The sequence below is a fragment of the Meleagris gallopavo genome, chromosome 7, assembly GCF_905368555.1.
Source record: "Meleagris gallopavo chromosome 7, MGAL_WU_HG_1.1, whole genome shotgun sequence".
Classification (NCBI taxonomy): Eukaryota; Metazoa; Chordata; class Aves; order Galliformes; family Phasianidae; genus Meleagris; species Meleagris gallopavo.
The window spans coordinates 16,578,397-16,600,241 of record NC_139410.1 but is presented as its reverse complement, the minus strand read 5'-3'; the positions used below and the strand labels follow the sequence as shown (position 1 = coordinate 16,600,241).

At 37.6% G+C, this 21,845-nt stretch overlaps 1 long non-coding RNA gene across 3 annotated transcripts in view; it reads right to left on the bottom strand.

The window, feature by feature from the left end:
- The window catches only part of LOC104911745 (uncharacterized), a 75,915-nt gene that overhangs the window by 6,722 nt on the left and 47,348 nt on the right, over positions 1–21,845 (bottom strand). The window contains exons 1-3 of one of the 3 annotated variants that reach the window (XR_014884433.1): positions 7,916–20,041; positions 7,137–7,270; positions 6,427–6,533 (exon numbers count right to left, since the gene is read on the bottom strand). This is a non-coding gene — a long non-coding RNA (uncharacterized LOC104911745). Of the gene's footprint in view, positions 1–6,426; positions 6,534–7,136; positions 7,271–7,915; positions 20,042–21,845 lie in introns of those variants that run through there. The other 2 variants (XR_014884434.1, XR_014884432.1) reach the window with 2 other exon arrangements.

The window sequence follows — 21,845 nt, the reverse complement described above, 5'->3', positions numbered from 1 at the left end:
CAGGTAACAAGAACTCTCTGATTATTGAAATAACACTTTATTATTTTTCCCATTTCTCTACATTTGGTTGTTTGCCTAGCTTTTAACAGCTGAGCGGAAATAAAGAACCTGTAGTCCAGAGTGGAATTGCCAATTAAAAAAAAGAATTTTGTTATAGAACATATGAAAAGGGTAAGAAACCACACCTGTCACTGAAGCATGCCCTCAAATCAGAACTGTGTTAGTAAACTAAAGTCCTCACTCCACCCCTCTCCCCCCCCCACTAAGCTCCAGGCTCTGCTTAGATATAGCCAAGTGGCAGTGACCTTTCCCATATGCCAGAATTAGATTAGCAGTAACTGCAGAATAATATTCTCTGCCATCTTCTACCATTACTGTTGTGGATTTTAAACTGATTCAGAAATTCTATTGCAGAATATTCAAGTATAAACTAAAATAAGCAAACTAGAAATCAGGTGTTAGCATACTCAAATAAGTTTCTGAAGCTGTATATAATAAGTTCTCTGAAACAAGCTGCATTCATGTTGCAGTCTCTCAAGAAGGGAAACCATAGAATGGGAATGAATCTCATGTTTACCATACCATGGCTTTTATGATTTCATACATGAAGTGTGCCTGACTGCTGAAGACTGTTTTCTTATTCAAGAGCATGACAGGCACATACCATGTCTTCAATGGCACTGTACATTTAGTTTCTTGGGAGCAAACTTGCTTCACTGTATAATTAGACAGTTATATTTAAGTGCACCTGCTGTGTCAATGACTCTTCTCCGTGCCTTGACATGTCAAACCTGAAATTAGCCTCTGCCTTCTAGAAATATCTATAGTAAAGGATGAGGAGATGCTTTTCGCTAGGGTCAAATCCTGCAGACGTTGCACCTGAAGCAGTGATTTTGCATTTATACGCACTGACCCGAAAATACATTGATGCAGTGCTTTATTTCCTTTAGCAGAGCGTAGGTAGTGCTCCTTTCTATGCTAGCCCAACTTTACAAGGACAAGTTAGTGCCATGCTCTCACTGGCAAAGCAAATGATTGCAAAGGGTCCACAGGCAGACATGCTCTTTCTATGTTTCAGCTCTCTCCTGTATAACAAACACTTTTGAACAGCAAGGAAAACTTGGAAATTCTGCTCTTGCTGTTACCTGTACAATATGTACAAATGTAACAAGTGTACACATCAAGGAGGATGATAAGGTTTGCTCATCGTGAGAACCAATCCAGCCTTGCATAAACCCCCAAAAAAGCGGAACGTAAAAAATAACCGCTAACAGCATCTTTCAAATACTGATGAAAGAATGGAAGAAATGACAAACAGTGGGAGTTTATACCTATGCTATAACTCCTCTGTTGAATCAAATGATAGAACTTCACCTAGCATATTTACTTCCGTTTTATTGTATTAAACTACAGGTGGCGTTCCTGAATTACAGCATAAAGCTACAAGTGCTGTGCGCCCCAATTCCCATTGACTCCCAGTGGAAGGTAAGGATGCCTAGAACTTTGCAGGGTGTGAGTGCAGCATGTTCCTTTGCCTGCTTCTGTTCCCAGATCTCCTGTGGCAGAATCTCCTAATGTATATTCCAGATGGCTTCTGTTTGAAGTGCCATTCCCCCCAACCCTGGCTGCTAATAAACTCCCTACAGATTACAATCTGGTGGTTGGGAATTTCTGCTTTGGTCTACAGCAAGGAACTCTCTAGCTATTTTTAGTCTTTGTGTTGGTAGTTACAGCGTTATTACACAGACCCACTGAATTAACTATTTCTGTGAGACATCAGTGAACTGCTGTACTGAACAGTGTCCTTAAAGATTAGAAAAGCCATCGCTTTGACTCTATGTATTTATTGCCAGTGAGATGAGTGAAATTCACAGGCAGCAACAAAACAAACACACCAGAAAGGTGCAATACAATTTTTATCTCCTATCCGCTGCAAGAACTAGTCTCGCATTCAAGTACAAACGAAACCACCTGACTGTGTTGGCTCCCTTTCAACACTCCAGTCTCCCTGACTTTGCCAAAGAAATGTTCCGAGTCTCACACTGTGAATGACAGAATATATGACTCCAGTGGCCCATAAAAAAAAGCAGAGAAAATGTAAAGCTGGCAAACAATGTCATCTACTGGCAACAACTGCATGACTTGATAAATCTTTTCTGTTGTTTCTGCTCCAAAGGTACGGCTTTGAGACTAGAAATATTTGTAACTGCATCCATGCGCTACAACTAAAATATGCTCTCCTATTTCGTATCCGTAACGAAAAAATGGAGGGCTAATTTCACACCTGACATACAGGTAGGACTTGACAGAAGTCAATGGAACTGCATCATTTGCTGTGAGAATAAATGCGACCTGAAGTTCTTGTTTCATTTTAAGTTGTCAAGAAACGCCCAGTGCTAAAATTAGCTTACAGTAGAAGTCACATGGTGGTAAGAATAAATCTCTTCCTGCTAGTTCTGTGAAGACGCCTCTGGCTGTGAACCGTTGCCATCTGTGGGCAATAATCCTGTCTATCTAATAAATATCAGTCAAAGTCATAAATTATGTGAGGCTACAACGTATATTAGAATAAAGGAATAATGACAGATGGCAGGAAGCCCATGAAGTCACTGCAGGGGTGAATGTAAGAGTGCAAAATGGAACTGCGGGGAAAGGTAGGTACACGCAGCCTTCAGAATACTTTGCTAAGAGCAAACAAATGAATAAACTGAAACATACAGGTAAACAACCATTCTACGTGTGCTACCACCTCACAGAAAACGAAATGCATGCATATCTTTCTTTCTAGTTATAACCACCTATGCCTTTGCACAGGGATTTGGGAGCCACATAGCCTAAAAGTTTTGGAGAGAAATTGTTTTCAGGGACTATGTGATGCCCCATGTACTTTTTTCTGTCTGGAAAGTGAAAAAAGCCCAAAATGAAGCAAGCAGGACAAGAATATGGATGGAAAATGTCTGTTACAAACAGCAATAAAATTTGCCTGTCTTCTGCGGTGCTCCTCTCTGGTTCCTCTCAGGCACCACAGCAATCAAACTGGAATATATGATACCAGATTCCGAAACAATTAGAAAGTCAGATTACGGCTCATTAATCTAGCAAGCATCTTTAGATTCTGGAACCTGATCTTCCTACCTTAAATCTCTCTATACTTTTAAAAATGAAAAACACTTTTCAGTTTAAATTTAAACTGTCTTCTCCTAGCAAACTACCTTGATGCTGTCATTCACCTGGTAATTTATTTAGGCTCCTGCCTAAATCAAATAAATTCACATAGACAATGTCACCTCTGGATGCTTTAGATAAAGATGTTGCTTAAAAATAATTTCAAGCCCCGGGAGTCACAATGGCACACCTTTGTAACTTGGTACTTGATAGAACCTTAACAGAAGAAGTGAAATCTCACTGCCGCTGCTCCCTGCTCGTTTTTGAGTAGCTGCACCATTTGTGTGAGCAAGGTCCATGGAGTACTCCAGTACAACTAGCTAATTGTTTGTTCGTTTGTTTTTTCCTAAAACCACAGTGGTGGTTTGCCAACCGAACATGAATCCTTCTGCCCTGCATATCTTGCACAATACGCATTGAAAGAAGAGAACATCCTGATGATTTCTCAGGTCTACTGCTTATCACAGATTTTCATCAGCTCGACATACATGATTTTCTGTGCCTCTAGAAATTTTCTTTTCTGCATCTAGATCAAAGCATTCCCATGCCCCACTTAAAAACATCCACATTAGTGGGACTTAAAACTCTTCTTTTGAATGTGAGATTGTATTTATTCAGTATTAACTTTCAATCACTTGGGTTAAAGAACACTGACAAATATGTCAGAGGGAATTCAACCTTAACGGAGCCTTTAGTGTTTGCTATGATTACTGTAGTCACTACTGGCAGGTTTTGTACATTGCTGACATCTCACACTTCTCGCGGTAGAGCACAGTCTCACTTGTATTACTCAAGACACTGATCTGAAGTCATTGGAGGCTTGCTTAATAGGCACTGAAATGCAAATCCCCAGCATACTTCAATGTTTGTTTATTACATGGATTCATCAAGCACCAATTCAATTTTTATAAATCTGACACTATTACTTATGTGTAATCACATTAAGAATGAGATAAACTGCAAGACTAAAGTCTCATCTGCACGAAGGACCCAAATTACGTGTGAAAATCTAATGCTTGCGTTTCAGTAGCACTTACGGTAACTGAAATCTTTCAAAATCCCTTCAGAAGAATGAAATATCAACAGTTATCAAGACTGAAGAATGCACTATTATTATTGTCTAAAAAGGAAATAATACATGGGAGTTTTGTCAGCCTTCTTACAGTAAACAAAATGCGCTGGAACATTCAAGTCAATTTCACTGGCTGGGAGAGTAATCACTGTCCAGAAAATTAGGACGACATTCCTGACTGAAGCACAAATTAACTTCACCGCGTTCCAGAGATGAGCGATTAGACTTCAAACCCTACTTAGCAAAATCTGAGACATTCGCTAAGGGACAGGTGATGGTTTTAGGCAGTCACAAATCTCCTCCTAGGGCACTGAGATCATGTGGTATGTTTAAGTCATCTGGAGACTAAAGGGAAAATTCATAGCCATCTGCCCCCTATTCACACCAGCCAGCAGGTGGAAGCCAGTCCAAAGTACACACAGATAGATATTAAAAGACATGGTCATGGCTGCTGCTGTGTCCTCATACTTCTGAGGGAGAAAAGGAGGCAAAAATTTTCCAAGCAAAGCTTTGGAAACCTCCCAGAGTTGAGACTTTTACATTGAACAATGCATTAAGAATATCTGGGAGGGAAAATTCTGTGCTGGCAGATGGGAGGACTGGATGATCTACAATGGTCTTTTCCATTTTTAAATTCTATCATCAGATTTGTCCTCAAGCACAAACCCTCTAGGAGTTTCTTGTGGGCGGTGTATCCCTCCACAACCCCTACTGTGGGCGCTAGCTTAAAAGCCACAATAGAGTCCTTAGAATCTAACAACAAGAGCTATTCTAGGCGCTGGTTAGGAAAATGGGATTTAAAGGAAGTTTCTACTATTGTGCAAAATTAGGGCAAAAAATCTCCTTTCAGATAAGCAACAAAGTATATCAATTCCAACAGTTTGCTCTCCTGCTGTTGTATCCATCATAAAGAAAGACGGTCTTTCTATGGTGAATAAAGGTGATAGTCTAATCAATTAAGATTTCATAGAAAAAACGGAACAATTCAGCTGTCTGCCCCACCCTCTTCCCAGGTTGAAACAAGACCTTTCCACTTTACTCTGCATGTTACTTTTGTTAAAATGACAGGCTCCTCACAGAAAACACCAAACATACATGTAGAGAGAGAAGAATTCCCATTTTGAGATCCACCATGCAAGTGAAGGCTTTTGAGCTACGAATTTGATTGCTCTATGCAACGGACAATTGCCTAGATAGCTGTTTCGCTTTTGTGTATGCAGTTATACCTTTACTACCTTCTGACTATGATTATATTTATTCTGATTATACTGGAAAAAAGAAAAGGCATTTGTGAAATTGATGCAAAATGCGCACTGAATAGTAATACAATTCGCTGATTTATCATCCTTGCCCACGTTCTGTTTCGGGTGATTCTGAGCAGTAGGTGAAAATGGGCCTTTCAGTTGAAGTCAGAAAGTTGATTCCCTTTAGTCATAATCATGCAGCATGTTAGTCGTTATTCATTAAGCTAATGAAGACATCTTAGAGATTTCCAATTCCTTCACTGAAGAAACCCAAAATGCTCACGTGTGGTGGCAGCCTTAAGGCTAACCTCGCTCACATGCACTTAACTTCATGTTGGTGTAAGTTTTACATGACATCTTTAGTATTTAATGACAAGCATGATGCCAGAGCATAGTTACTATTTCTTTTTATATGACTTGGAAATAACGTTATGTTTACAACATATAAGTTTAAAAAGAGGCATAAAAAATTAGATTTAGGTTAGCACTGAACTCATAATGCTTCACAAGTATTTAACATATTCTCTCTGTTGCTTGTATTTGTCTATAAGGGTTTGCCTTAATAAACAGAAGAGAAAAAGGACATTAATTTATTTTGGTGCCTACATGAGATGCCGAGAAAATGCATGGACAAAAGCAAGGAAAAGATATCCCCCAAAAATAAACCATGAGACTTTACAATACAGGCACAATACACTTACACAGTATATCATTAAAAAAAAAAAAAAAAAACCAACAACAACATAATACATCAATTTTATTCAACTTACCTCGAGCGTGAACTACAATGTGATTCACAGAATCTGTTGTTTTGCTTTGAGCTTATGCTTTCTACATAATAAACATTCAACGTGCACTGTTTTACCAAAATATTTTTTTTAAAAAGGCAAGCAACTAGCAAGCAAAACAGGTGTTTGCGGAGGATATTTGAAAATATAAACTTACTTGCTCCATTTTTTCCCCATTCCAGCATTTTCAGCTCCCAAAGTCACTAAATTTTAAAGATTGCTGACAACCTGACACAGATGCATTCTACAGATACCCTTACGGTACTAAAAAAAAACAAACAAATAGGAAAACACAACTTTCAATTAAGACTTGCATCTTCTCTTTTTTTAAAAACAACTTTTCACAGAATTATCATAGAGATTTTCTTCAAGGGGAGGAGAAGGAAGATGTATAAAGAATGGTTGTCTCCCTTTTAGAAGTTTAAACTAAGGTATCTCAGACAGATCTGACAGACATGTAGAAGTGGAAATTCTCAAATGCTTGCTTTATTTATTTAGATGAGGTTGGGCCGGTGCTCAACAGTTTCTGATGTTTCCAACTTGGAGAACTGTCGTGAAGGGTGCAGATAGTCCCCTCACAGCAGCTACTGCACAACTCTGCTCTGCAGCAGCGCTCTTTTTTATAGATCACTTGGGATTTATCTAAAAGGAGAGCTAAAAGGAATCTGGATATGTTCTAAACACATGGAAAGAAAGACAGAGCTTGAGTACCCTGATGCTTAAATCCTGTGACATAAGGCAGGCTTATACTGTAATTTCAATAAAATGCTATGATCTTAAAATAAGTACAGTCATGCATATTAATAGGACTCAGTATAGAAAACCTATGCAGCAGAATCTGCAATCATATCGCAAGATCTGGCTTACCAGAACTGATGAATACTCTATGGAAGTTATATTGCCTCTGACCTGAAGCGAATCGCAGAGATCTTTGATCCGAGGCCAGAGAAAAATCCACAAAAACAATCATTAAATGCATCACCATTCGTCTCAGGAAATACCTGCAAAATAAAAAATTACTTAGAATTTCTGGAACTGGCAATGAATGAGCAAGCAAGGATTGCAGACAAAAGGGTGAGCTGCCTGCCACGTGGGGAGCAGGCACAATGCACCCTTCTAACGTTGGGAATCATGGAACAGTAATACAACATCAAAGAAGGAGGCAAAAGAAACAGTCAAGATGGCTAAGGGTATGGAAACCATAAGTAGTGCCTAAACATGCTGCAAATCGTTGTTTCTTCTCTCTCTCCATCTGTCAGTCTATTACTGGACTCATGAGATACCGGGACAATTAAAGCCTAGCATGACCTTGTTCTGGATTTATGCCTGATTTTTAGGAACTGTGTAGTAAACAGATGATCAGCTGTCTAGCTACTCACAATTCACATTCCTGTCTGTAGTGCAGCCTACCCCTTCTCCAGTACTTTTGACACTCTCTGTTTATTTTGCGTCCCTTTGATCAGCTAAGGTAACTAGGTTTAATTTGCCAAGTACAGATTGTCTGAGCCAGATATAAAATCATTCCAAAAGTCAGCAACTCAGTTAGCTACCTCTGTTTGCTACCATCACGTGAGACCGCATAGGGGAAGGCACAGAGGGTGACTAGCCAGTGCTGTAGAAAGACGTGGAACTGAGAGACAACTCACCGAGCCACAGATACACACTGATTTATGCCAAACGTGACTTGTTGACCGCAGCAACACACAGATGTCAAATGAAAGTCTGCTTAACATGCTGGAACTGGTGGAAAAATATTATTTTAATGACGAATAGGCATTTGATGCAACTATTAATATTTGTCTCCAAAGAAAATTAATGTGTCAAACTCAGTTTTGTGGTATTGCTATGAATTTTATTTCACCTGAAAGTAGGAAGAATATCAGTCCAATACAAAGCCATGAGGTATTGTCAATGTAATTTGCAAAACTTTATCATGCCTAAAAAGAAATAAAAATCAGCAACTAATCAGCATCAGGATAGTTACGCTGATTCTGTTCTGATCAGCATTATTCTCTGAACTCCACGCCACTGTCTACACCTTTCTATTCAATCTGATCATATAATAGATCCTTAAAGCCTCTTCTGGTTGACATTAGATAGGATAACTTACAAACACGGTGTCAATTAGAAAAGAATGAAGAAATACAGAAAAAAAGAGTTCTTAAATTTTTCAGGTTGTTTTCAAATGCTGTTTTTGCAGCCCTTTTGTGTATCCTCAGATCTATATTATGCAAGGCCTCTAAAAGTAATGCTTCCTATTTATTTCCATGGAAACTGCAACACATACAAAAAGCACAATAACACTGTTTGATAGAGCACATTCACAGTACAAAACACCATTTTTGAACATCATTACTATTTGATGATACTGCCATTACTATGCATTTTCATGATGCTTGTAGAAATCTATGTGGGCATCCAGAACATGACTCTTTCATACTGCTGTCGTCACTGCTGAAACATACTACCCACCACCTCACTGTGCTCACATTCACTGCTCGATCTCCATGAATACTCAACAAGAGTCAATGGCTGTCAGTGGATGCCATTTTTTCCCACACAGAGGAATTCAGTGACACACATTTGCTTCATACACACTTCCTTGTCAGACGCCATTCTGCCAGTCTGCCCCTCTGCTGTCAAATGTCTCAGGGCAACAAAACGTAATGGAATATTGGTGGGAAGGTTCAAGCTCTACTACCATACCACCAACATCGACCTCTGATATTGTGGGCATAAATATAAAATAGGAGGGAGTACTTTCAGAGCAGCCCTCACATAAATAAAACACCGTGGAAGCATGTAGGTTTCTGCTATGAGAAAATTCTGAAATTACAAAGCTGCATAAAAAAAGTGAACGCTTTCAGGTCATGCTACTTCAGAACTGCAATTTGGCATTAGTTAAAAATTAACTGCAAATTCACCATAAACAGCATATGATTCATTAACTTTTCTTCATGAAAGATCATACAGACTATAGTTAAGGCTACTTAATGTGTCAGATTCTGATATCTGTAATCAGAAGCTCAATGCTTTGACCACTCTTTGTATCACTGATCACTTTATGAAACTGTCCTGAAGCATTTGCTGTCTGGACCAAGATGGAATAACCTGAGAGAGCAAAAACCCTCAACATTAAATAGTGACCACCCGACCAGAAATCTGAGCTTCTTATTACATGCTTGGGTCCTAATTCAACATTATATGTGATTAAGGTTCTGTTCAAATTAAAGCATTACAGCACCTAAGTTAGGCATGTGTCCCCATGGTTTTTTGAATAAAGCTAGACAGTTAAAAGAAGCATGATGCTGTTGAAGATTTTGGCAATTTGTTTCAAGGATACTAGGTCATAGTGGGCTTCTGAATGTGATCAAAAATGTCATCTGGATTTCTAAAATAAAGCTTCCTAAGTTGTTCTCTTTATGTAGATTGAGGTGCAACCAGGCAACAGAAACACAAATAGTTAATTTAAATATTGACTATTCAAATTATATATATATATATATATATATATATATATATATATATATTGACAATAATATATTTGGAAATCTATATAAAATTGAAAACGTTTTTCTATCATTTGTGCAAACAACATTCCCTCAAGCCAATTAGAGTGCAGGGACAGAACAGGCTTGTGATTCCGGTGAATCATCTTCTGAAAAGTCACGTACGACAAAAGTCGGTGTAATGTGATCCATGACATTTCAGGAGGTGGCTTCAGCCTCCCTTACAAAGAAGAGTCCTATCAGTCTCACTAGCGCTTCTTTCTTAAACTCTATGTGTAAAAAAAAAACATACATTTTTTAACTTACCTTGGGTCAATCACTTGGGTCTGAGGGCAAGAGTAGACTGACTTTAAAAAATACCAGTTGTTAAAGTAGAAATCTAAATCGGTCACACACACACACACACACACACACAAAAAAAAAAAAAAAAAAAAAGCAGCAATTGTGTAAGTGATTGATGTGCAGATTGTATGTTAATACAGACATTATTTTATAAAGTATATATATTTTTTCATGTGCACACATTGAGCATATATATTTGTGTGTGGACACATGAACATATATACACATGCTATAGTCGATTTAAAGAAAAGGAGATGCTATAGTGTCTTAGTGTCACAGATAGTGAAGGTGTCAGGCAGATGTTAAAACTCAAAAGCATCAAACAACAGTGATCATTACAGTCTTCAGTCACCACATTTAGAATTTACAATAAGCTAAGCGGAAAACCATTATTTCTACCTTCAGTATAAAGTTTTCCACAGGCTGCAAACAGTTTTGTAAAGGACTGACACACCATCTGTTCTGACTTCAGAACCCTTTTCCTCAAAACTTCCCGGAAGGGAAACAAGCCATTGATGAGACCCAGGAATATGAGGACACCGTTAGTTAGTACCATAGTAAGATTAAAATCCCAGAGGGCTCTCGTCAAAACCAAGAAAGAAAAAACAGAAAAGACATTATAATAACAAACCATAACACAAGGCATAAAATTAACAAACATTATGAATTAGTCATACTTAGACAATTACAATCCATATGGCTAGTTAAATTCAATCTGTTACCTGTAGTGACATGTTCTGGATACTGTATATTCAATGCCGATGTGTTTCTCCCAGGATGTAATTACTTAATTTTGTGAATGAGAAAATGATGTGTAAAAGCCAATGTTTCCATGGATTCAATGCCTCAAGTCAGATAAAATGCATGATCGCTTATCAAATCTCATGACACTTTTTAACTCTATTTCGTCACATTTACATTACCCTTAGATGTGTATAGACATTGATTTCACGTTCACACTCACTACATACATGCTAATAGACAAAATAAATTGGGTTCAAAGCTGAGTTTTCTACAAACAAGATCCTTAAAATTGAGATGCCCATGAATGGCTGATGATTGATGAAATGAGTAATTCTCCTGAAATTTTTACATCGCTTGAAGCATACACATATGGACCTCGAGAATCACCACCATCAGCTTTCCATTTCACTTGCATTTCAATCTCTCAAAGAAGCTGGCCTTGAGATTCTGGTTCAGTCCCCTCCTTTGTCAACACATGACATGTCTTACCATGGAATATTATACATCCTAAAACTCTGGATGTTGAGATCTCCTCAAATAAAGTTCAAGTCAGCATCCTAATATTTTAGTCCTACACAAACTCTAAGGAATTTCAAGATAATGCTTTGCCTTTTGAGTTCGCAACTTCTCTCCTAGAACATCTGAAGATCGTCCTTAAATGATTTATATTCAGTGTAAGCAAATTAGCTGGCTAACAAAACTATATAATTCATCACTCTGCCTCGAGCAGACTTAGACAAAAAAGTCAGGAACATTATAAATAATAATACAGATAAGTTGCACTGAAAGTAATGCCTCCTTTTTATTTCTATGGAAACCAACAGATACGAAGAGCACAGTAACACTATTTGATAGAGCAAATTCTCAGTTACAAAAAAATATTTTTCAATGTTGTCACCACCAGTATCTACACATTTTCACCAGAGATGAACAAGGTGTTTTTACATGAAAAAAAAATCCAGTAGGTACCTTAAAACTCTCTCTGAAGCTTTTTCCACCTAGTTATTCAGACTGAGTCACCAGGATGAGGAAATATAATACTCGCAAAGGTAATTTGCCCACTAGAGGTTTGGTTTTGAATAGAGGGGGGGACATCACCTTTCACTTACATCATAGTGACAGAACAAAGAAAAGAAACGATGATAGGTCGCATTTCTGGTCATTTGCGGCTGCTTTATTACCAAACAATCAAGCGCTTATTTGGGGTTGCTTTTATTGGCACTCAACTAACATGTTAAATGATTATTAAAAATTAGAATTCATTGTCCACAGTGACTAACTGACGATCAAAATGAAACATTTTATAAACAGTGAATATTTAGGAGGGCATGAGTAGGTTGAGATAGTGACATACTCGTAGGTCAAGAAATTATCATCTGTTCTTTCCTATTTAAACATTCACAAAGTATTAGCAAAACTCAGCACGTGTACATAAACTCCAGATTTATTTCAATCCTTTCATTTCAGGGACAGAATTGCAACTAAAACATTTAAATACTCTGAGACCCTGGACATAGCAATCCAAGTTACTTAGCATCTATAAACAAAAGCGCAAAAGAAATGAAGCAATTAAAGCAGATGTTAGTCATCCACAGCATTTTGTACGGTAAGACTGATGCAGTGAGATACAAAATAAGTTACACACAAAGCATTTCTGTATGTTTTTTCCAGTGGACGGGTAGAAAGAAAGGGAACGCTTTCAGTTTCTTGATCCTTTACTGGAGGACATTATTTAGAAAATATGCACTTCTCCTTGAGTCCATAATCTCATTTATCTTCATTATTTCTGACTTGTGACACCTTCTACATTCCAGAGAGGACAGTTAGTCTCCCTCATAGGCAGCATGATGTGCCCTGAATATGCTTAAAATCTATCCTTCGCTGTCACGAGCATGCTAATCCCTGAGACAAGACAGAAGGCTTCAGAGCACAGACAGAGCCTTCTCAGTGGCTAAGAGCACAGACTTGGCCCTGATGACTATGAGCAGTAAATACCATCCTTACTTAATAATATATATTTCATTAAAGAAAGCAAAGGACAGTCAAGAATGATTACTAATGCACATTTTGAACAGTTGAAACCATCCAGTTTTCAGCCGCATCCCTTATAATACCTTGTGAGGAGTGCTATACTCACCATGGAATCCTGTGCTTGTCATGTCTTACAGCTTAATTAAAATAATGTAATCAAAAACCTCGTGGAACAAATGTTGACTGAAAAAAATTATGCTAATCTTATATGTATCTACTATTCAAATATTACTTTGAGCAGAATAAGTTGACTAATGTGTTAATAAAATGAAACATACCCAACTATCTTGTCAAATGCTATTTTTGTCTCAGCATTAACATACATTTGTCATGAAGGGGGAACATTCTGAGTAAAAGCGATAAACACTGTTATGATTAAACATGTCTGACATGATGTTCTCATCTGAGCATTAAGTAATGCCACATGCATAGGAAACTCACAGTCATGCAGTCATAAGGCCAGTGGCTCATGTCAAAATCAGACTTACAGTGAGCAGGGCAGCTTGAGTTAGTCAGGAGATGAATCGATTTTGTTTCTCAGAATTTGACCCTGAACACCGAGGTGAAAATTGTGGCACAAAGCTTGAACCAAACATGGTCTCGTAGGATTGAACACTGCATTTCACAGAGATCAGAAGAAATTTGGCACGGAACAGAGAAAATGAGGAGAAACTTCTCACTCTTCACAGCTACTGTCAGGAAACAGGAGGGACCCAGTCCCCTTACACAAACAGACACACTTGACTCTGTGCCAGAAATGATTTTGAAAGTATTGCACTTGCAAAAATTGATAGTTAGGGAAAAAGGGAAGAACAGAAAAACTAGTAAGGAGGGGGACCAGAGAAGTGGTGCCATTTGTCCCTGTGGAAAAGGCCAGGTAAACCTATATAATTATGCACCCCAGCTTTCTTAGAAAGGACAGGTCTTTTAGCAGCCTTCTTTCTTCTACTCTCTGAAGGCACTGGAAAGAGATAATCAAGACCTGAGCTCATGCAGGAGTGTACACTAATGACTTGTCTGCTTTCTCTCTTACTGCTGCTGGCATTCAAGTACAATGCCAAGAGTATTTCTCACATTCTTACTACTGAATATGCTGGGAATCTTCTATAGTCCATTTCTAATGGATAGAGCCCTGCCCCCCAAATTCTTTAGTATGCTTGTTTAACAGCAGCATTAGAGTGAGAGTTTAAATTTTTACTCCAGCACCCATTTAGATACAGTACAATGTGCAGAGACATTAACTCTCTCATATGTCTTCTTGAATTTGCAACTCTTCTGATGTCAACATTATTTCTCACAATCTGAAATCATCACTGTATAAGCTCTACAGGGTGGAACGGAAACCTGAATGTATGAGACAGAGCTGTACTGCTGCCATTCTGTTGTTGATTGCAAGAATTCATGCCTGATCCATAAATCAATCAAAAGCATCAATGGCTCAATGACAACATCATATCAATTAACAAGATATCTATGAGCAGTAGGGATATTTTATAGTTATCTTTGTACTTTGACATCCTCAGACTTAAAAATGTGCAGGAAACAGATTATTAATACTAGCAATAAAAGAGAAAATTCAGGAAACCTCATTAGTAGTTCACAGATCAATAGACATTTTCTCGCCTTAGATTAAAAGACCATAAATGTCTTAGAATTTGATAAGTACTAAAGGCTGTTTTTAGACTAAACCAGAGTTCAAAAAGGAACCTTATGTGTTTTTCTGGAATTATGATACAACTAAAAGAGAAAGGGACTAAATTCTGAAATTGGCACATACAGACAAGAACATTTGGGATAAATCTGTCTTGGAAAAGAGGAAAAATCCTCTCTCTAATAAAATAGTAATGCTTTAATACTATATGTCATCTTTTACTTAATGCCATTTATTTATGTATTTCAGACAATCCAAATATTTGAGATAAGAATAAATTTTCCAAATTACTTTTTTTAAATTAAAGAAAAATTTTGCCTCTCCCACACAGTATCATAAGCCTCAAATTCTTAATGTTGTTACATGCCATAGGATAACACAAAAGCAAGCTTGAAAAATAACTATTTCTCATTTACCTTTATTCCTTGACAAAATACCATTCTAGATTGTCTTAAACTGCAGAAACAGAAAAGCATATCCACAGAAATGCAACTGAGTTCATAAAAGCATCCTTATACTCCAATTTGGCACAAACCTATATACATTCTTCAGACTAGTGATTAGAGAAAGGGAAAAGACCCCACTACAGTGAAGAAGGCCCAGAATACCAAGATAGTTTTTGTTTTTAAGTTTTCTAAACATATTCCATTTTGATTCACAGAGATCTTACAAGATGTTTACAGGTATTTTTTGCTGCTATATAAGGCTATCCTTAGATGTTATAAAGATAAGCCTATTGCAGAAAAACTCTTATGGCACTTCTGATCTTTTCAGACAAAGAGAAATGTTACTTGACAAAGGTGACAAAGAGAATCTTACCTATTCACTGTGGCAAATGAGCAGCGTACCATTTCCTAGAATACTTGGGTTTATGTATTTTCCTAGGAAAAAAAAAGTGTGGGGGAGATGACTTCACTGTACCCTTAAATAAAACATGCTCTTCTACAGAATGATTTGAGAGATTTGGAAGTAGTCTGCCTTTAGGAGATGGCTAGTCACCAGAAATCCAAACAAGCATATGCGATGCCCAGTGCATCATAAAGACGAAGGCACAACCTCATGTATCAGACATCAGATAACTTCACACACTGCCAACAGGAACATAGAATTACACAACAGCTGGGTCTGCATGGAACTCTGAAGATCATCTAGTTCAAACACCTCGCTTAAAGTGGATCAACTAGAACAGTTTGCTCAGGACAAAGGCCAATCAGGTTTGGAGCATCTCCAAAGACTGGGAGTCCACAACCTTTTTGGTCAACTTGTTCTACTGTTTGACTTCCGTGACTGTAAATCAATTGGTACTTACCTTAATTTCTTGCATTTAATTGGAGTTTCCTTTATTTCAGTTTGCTCCCATTGCCTTTCCTTCTATCACTTGGTACTACTGAGGAGACTCTTTAACCATCTTCTTTACTTCCTTCCATTAAGTATTTATACACACTGAAAATACGTGCCTTCTCTTCTCAAGGCCGAACAGTCCCAGCTCTCTCAGCCTCTCATCATATGTTAGATGCTCCAATCCCTTAACTATCCCTGGCCCTTGAATGAGATTGCTCCAGTATGTCAATGTCTGTCATGAACTGGTGAGTTGAGTATGAGAACCTTGTCTTACAGCCTTCATCTCACTTCATTTATTGCTGTCTTATACCTCCTGCATACGTCTAGTGCCATACACTTTACTTCACAATAAAATACTCTTCATATCTGACCACAGGTTCTCTGCTTAAGCTACATCTGCACTATTATCTAATGGATGGGAGACTTCATATATCACAAATTATGACAGCTATTTTTAATCTTCTGAGGGAAAAAAAAAAAAACAAAAAAAACAAAAACACAAGATAGTCCAGGTTGTGCAATTTTGTTTGAAAATTTTAGAAATTAAAAACAGTAGAATGTTGTAAATCATCATCTATCACAGTAGCTCTAACGTTGTAATGACTTATATCAAGCCCAGTGCAACAAGGACATTAATTATTACCTTGCCTTAGATACGGAAGTAATACAACTCCCTTCTTACAGTAACGCAACATACATTATCTCATCAGCAACAGCAGATATATAAATTAAGAGTATACAATTACTCAATCAGACAATTCCTGAATTAATTATGTGAAGAAAAATCAGCAGAGGCAGGACTCTATATAATACCACACTTCCCTTTTTGTTAAGGGATCTATTTCATGTGATTCTGTCCGATTTTAAATACAAAAGTAAGAATGTGATTGCGACAGCTTCAGTGATTAATTTAATCCACATTCTGTTGTCTGAATTGTTTGTATTTATATGAGGCACTGCTCCTGCGCCCTTTAGTTTTATTTACTGTGGGTATCATGGTGCTTTCCTTTGATCTGTCCCACTTGCCCAGTGTCTTTCAATATATTGTATGTTATAGACGTAGCTTCATTGCACTGCACTATCTAAATACCTCTGAAGATCCTCAGGAGCCTATTTTGTGACTGCCCGTTACATTTGCGGCAGCTCTAGGTAAGTCATAAACTCATAAGGGATATCAGTCCTCATGTTTCATTATATAGACTGTATGCCTTTGGGATGCTGCAAAGGGACTCCACAATTACCATCAGTGTCCAATGACTAAATTTTCCCCAGCTGGAGAAGTGCCATCCTGTATGTAAGTTTTTAAACTTCCTCTAAGTGTTCATGTCCAGACCACTGAAGACAGAAGAGTGTTCTTTTCTTCTGACCTAGCCTGTTCTAAATCAGCATTTCCTTTCTTTTCATATCACTGCTTTGATAACTCACGACTCTCCCGTGAGCTGCTGGTTCTAGGCCAGAATCAGTGCCATATCTATCAGCATGATAATCAACAGAAATTTCAGTTAAACAGGCCTTCTGCATATGATATAAATTCTTGTTAATTAAGGAATTTGAAACTGTTGCTACTGACATCCTGACAATGAAATAGAATGCAGAAAAATGATATTTAGTATTTTTAATACCGGGAATCAGGTTATCAGCAGATAAAAGAGCCCACTTCAGCTGATGTCAGCACTGTGTTGACACACTCTCATGTTCAAACTTGCACACGGAGATGTGACAGACTTGCTTTTCAGGTGCATCTATTCTAAACTGATGTAAAGCTTCGGGTATGTAGGATATTATCCTACTGTTGACCTCAGCAGCACCTGTCTATCTCTACAATAGAGAACACAGTACCCCTCTTCTGCAAAACAGTAATCAGCAGCATAAAGTCGGGACACCACCTGTATGCTAGCCAGATAAGCTTCAGCAGAAAAGGTTTGTCTCTGTGCTTCTTTGACCCATTAGATTCTAAATTCTAGGCTTACTGCTAAATTATTAACTAGTTGCTGATAAGGGAAACCTGGCTGTCAGCAATATTTAATTTTTAAAACATCACACTTGAAAATTGTATGAAGATTTTGTAGTACTACGTCTCTTCCAAAAGTACTAATATAACAACGCCACGCAGTCACAGGTTGCAGTACTGACATTTTTTTTCTTTTCTTTTTTTTCTTTTTTTGTAAACAATTCACTAGTTACCAGCAAGATTGTTGGATTTTTATATGATCTTAGCCAAATACATTACTTAATAGCCTATCCTTTCAGAATGGCTGAAAGCACTGTTACCAGAGATCGCCCCTCTATTCTTGGTAATTTCTGTTTTCACATTTCCATTCACATTAGTGGTGAGACAAGGTATGTGGTTCATACTATGTGCAGAAACACATACTATCTTTTGCATATGCATTCCAAATGGTTGATTTTCACAATTTAAAAATACTGATAAGTGCTGCACTGAATTCACTGCAGCTACGTACCTGTTGTCTAGCATGGTTCAAGACTGGAATCTTTAGAACAAAATGCAACCCAACAATATAGACTGAAGTCAAAAACAAATTCTCTTACTCATTTGTACTGTAAAACAGAATATAAAAACCTTTACGCTCTTCTTTGTATTCTTAATAAAGTCGAACTCATTGTTCATGTGATGAAATTACTGTAATTTTACATACACTGAGTAGAACAAAAAAGCAAAATTGCTGAAAATACTACAGTGAAAGAGGAAAAGTGATTTTATGAAACAGCTGGACATAGCCACCTACATTGTTATCTCTCTTTGGTGTTTGCAATTGCCTGATCTCGAGTCTGGCAATAACAGGGTCTTCAACCATAATCTAGTTGTAACATCATTGCTCACAGAGGCAGGAACTGTAACCACCATTGGGAACATTCTGCTTCTAACAGTCTGGACTGGCTCTTGATCTGGTAGGTCTATCATAATGTCAGATTTTTTTCTACCAGTAGTAAAAAAACAAACCTTAAATTATAGTAGCCTTACATTCCCACTCAGATGAACGAGGTACAAATGTTAAGTAGCAGCTTGTTAACCATCTGCTATTCTTTCAGGTGTTACTTACACCCCTAAGTATAAGCATGGTCAGCTCATGCCAAGTGATTTATGAAAATCAAAGGACACTACCTAATGCCCAGCCTTTCAGACATTCATACCTGTGTGTTATTCTACCCATACATTTTCTTCCTTGCCTCCTGCTGACCACAGACTTCAATAAAATACTGAAGTATTTTCAGGTTCAGTCTAGGAACTCTAGGAGGGTGAAAATGTAATTGACTTTGTCAGAGTTGTGTCTGCTACAGAAAGCACTGCTTTTGAATAAAGAAAATATCTGCCTATTATGGTCATCTTCAAAGAATTTTAGATCAGAAGTAACTTGTAAGAGAAGAAGGCATCTTGAATGAGTGTGGAACAGCACTCCATCTCAAAAGACAGGATTATAGAGGACAGTGAACCAACACAGCCTGATTTTATGATTTCACTGTCAAAGGATATCAATCACATATTTCCTGAATGCTACACTCCTTGAATTCACATAGCTTTTCTTACATTGCATAAAGAAAATCAAGAGAAATGAGAAAATTCTAACCTTTCCTACATACACAGCACATGGACTCTGTGCACTCCTTTCTCACTCTGTTGGTTGCTTATCTAGAGAAATATGGCAAAAAAGGACAAAAACTACTGAGATGTCAGTCACTATGACACCAAACAAATCATTCGGCTGCCACAGCGTATGCTTTTCTATGGCTTGTTACCTTCAGTGGTAAATTTGGAGTAACAACTAAAATTGCAAATGTGCCAGTAGTAAGCAGTAAAAGAACTGATACATAGTTCATTGTCTTTGAAATTACTCTGATAATTATTCTTCACAGAAGCTAAGCCAACATTTCAGAGTTTCTGCAGAACACTGCTTTTATCACCTAAAAAATACCACCTCTGCCAAAGCAACATACCATATACACTCTTAGAGAATCCTAGCACTTAACTGAACTTACTGCTTCTCAAAGTTCCACCTGTAAAAAGAAAAACAAAACAGTAATACCTATTGAACAACAAAGCATCACGAGGACTGACATCTTTGATCTTCTGTCTCATCTGGCCCAGGAGGAAACATGACAACTTCCTGAGAAGTGTGCTACACACTTGTAGTTTGAACCCAAATGAAAACAGATGGCTTTCTCAAAGAAATGATAAATTACTCTGTTTAAATTTGTACAGTTTCTATTTTCTTCTCTTAAGTTGCTGTTTCCTAGAGCTAGATGTGTAAGACTGAATATATCTTACTGCTTTTTGCCAGGTTAAAGTCAGAAGGCTAAACATTTTCAACAAAGTTCTTAGTTGTGAACTGAAGAATGCGTCTGTTTTGATCTGCCATTTTCTTCAATATCAACTTTGAGAAAAAGAGAGGTTCAACACAGTGAGGATATTTTTCCTGATGAATTGGTGGGCATTGGCACATATGCATACATTTTCCCTTCTCACTACAGCAAAAAACAGAGGGTGAATTTAAGCTACGTGCAGATAAGCATGTGGGAAAAAGAAACGTATTATCTAGCATTTTAAAGTTGCATGCTTTTTACAGTTTTCTTTGATTTTTTTTTTTTAAGGTGATCACAGATGAAGAAAAGCATAGTTCTTCAAAAAGTAAGGAGTTGAGGTAAGAACCTTAGCATCCTTGGCTCAGCATGGCTTCTATTGACACCAACTTAACATCTGGCTGTTTCCATTTTTAAAAAATCTTGTTTCCATTTTTAAAATTCTCAACTCCCAAAGTGGGTGCAGAAACTATTTAAAGGTTTTCATTCGATCACACACGAGTGAAAATAACTCTCCACAGCTTATCTGCACAAGACAAGAGAATCTGAAACAGAAATAAAAGGAGACTTGGTTTGAAAAGGCACTCATTAACAGTACAGAATATCTAAGAAGAACATGCCTAGTCATGCTGTTTTGATCTATCAAATCTCCAACAAGAGAAGACAGAAAACAAAACAACAAAGAAAAGAAAAAACAGAAATTTATCCCTTGATGGCTCTGCATCCTCTTGGAGACCTGAACACCTTTAAAAACATCTTTTCCCCTCTCCCCTCGTTCCACTTCAGTGGGAGGACATATCTTCATATCACCTGATGAAGTAGAAGGCCAGCTATCAAAAGTTAGGCCACCTCGTTTTGATCTGCTTTAAATTCTTGATTTCCAGATAGATGAGAAGACATTCTATATCACGTTTCCTTCAGAAATTAAGGCTGATGTTGTTATTTAGTAAAGACGAGATGACCCAGATAAATTACCATGAAGATATTTTTGTTTGATTTTACTGGGAGAGCATCTTAAGTCACAAGATGGAACCTATTATCATACTTTTGATTTTCTCATTGCAGCTAATGCACAAGTCGCCCCACCTTTTTAAATAGCATGAGGAGGAGCAGAGATCAAAGCTCTCATTATATCTCATACTGGTAGTTCTCCTTTGCATTTTACAGTTGATCTGAGATTTACTTTCAAGATCCACAAAAAGGGAATCAGTATCACAATCAGAATGTTTACAATATTTCACGTGTGAAATGAAGAATATTTTAAGTGTAATCTGGTCCTGCATTTAGTTGTCGCCACTAAATATGAACCAAAGTTAGAGAAGGGAGGGCAGAAATGGGCTTGGCAAGGACCGTATCATTTTGCTTGCAATGTTACAGAAGATAATTCCCACCCCACGTACACATTTGATCCTTGGACGGAACTAGATATTTCCACAATTCTATATGTAATCCTTTTTCTCCATTTTCCAACTGCAGAGTCATCTTACCCAGGAAAAGTGTGTGCCAGCATTTCCTCCGAATATTAGAAAACATGAACTTCTCTTTTCTTACCATATGTGAAAGCGTCTGAAGAATTCTCACTGTTTTCCCTATTTTTAAAGCCATTATTTTGCCCTACTGAGCTTTTCCTACCTCTGTCAA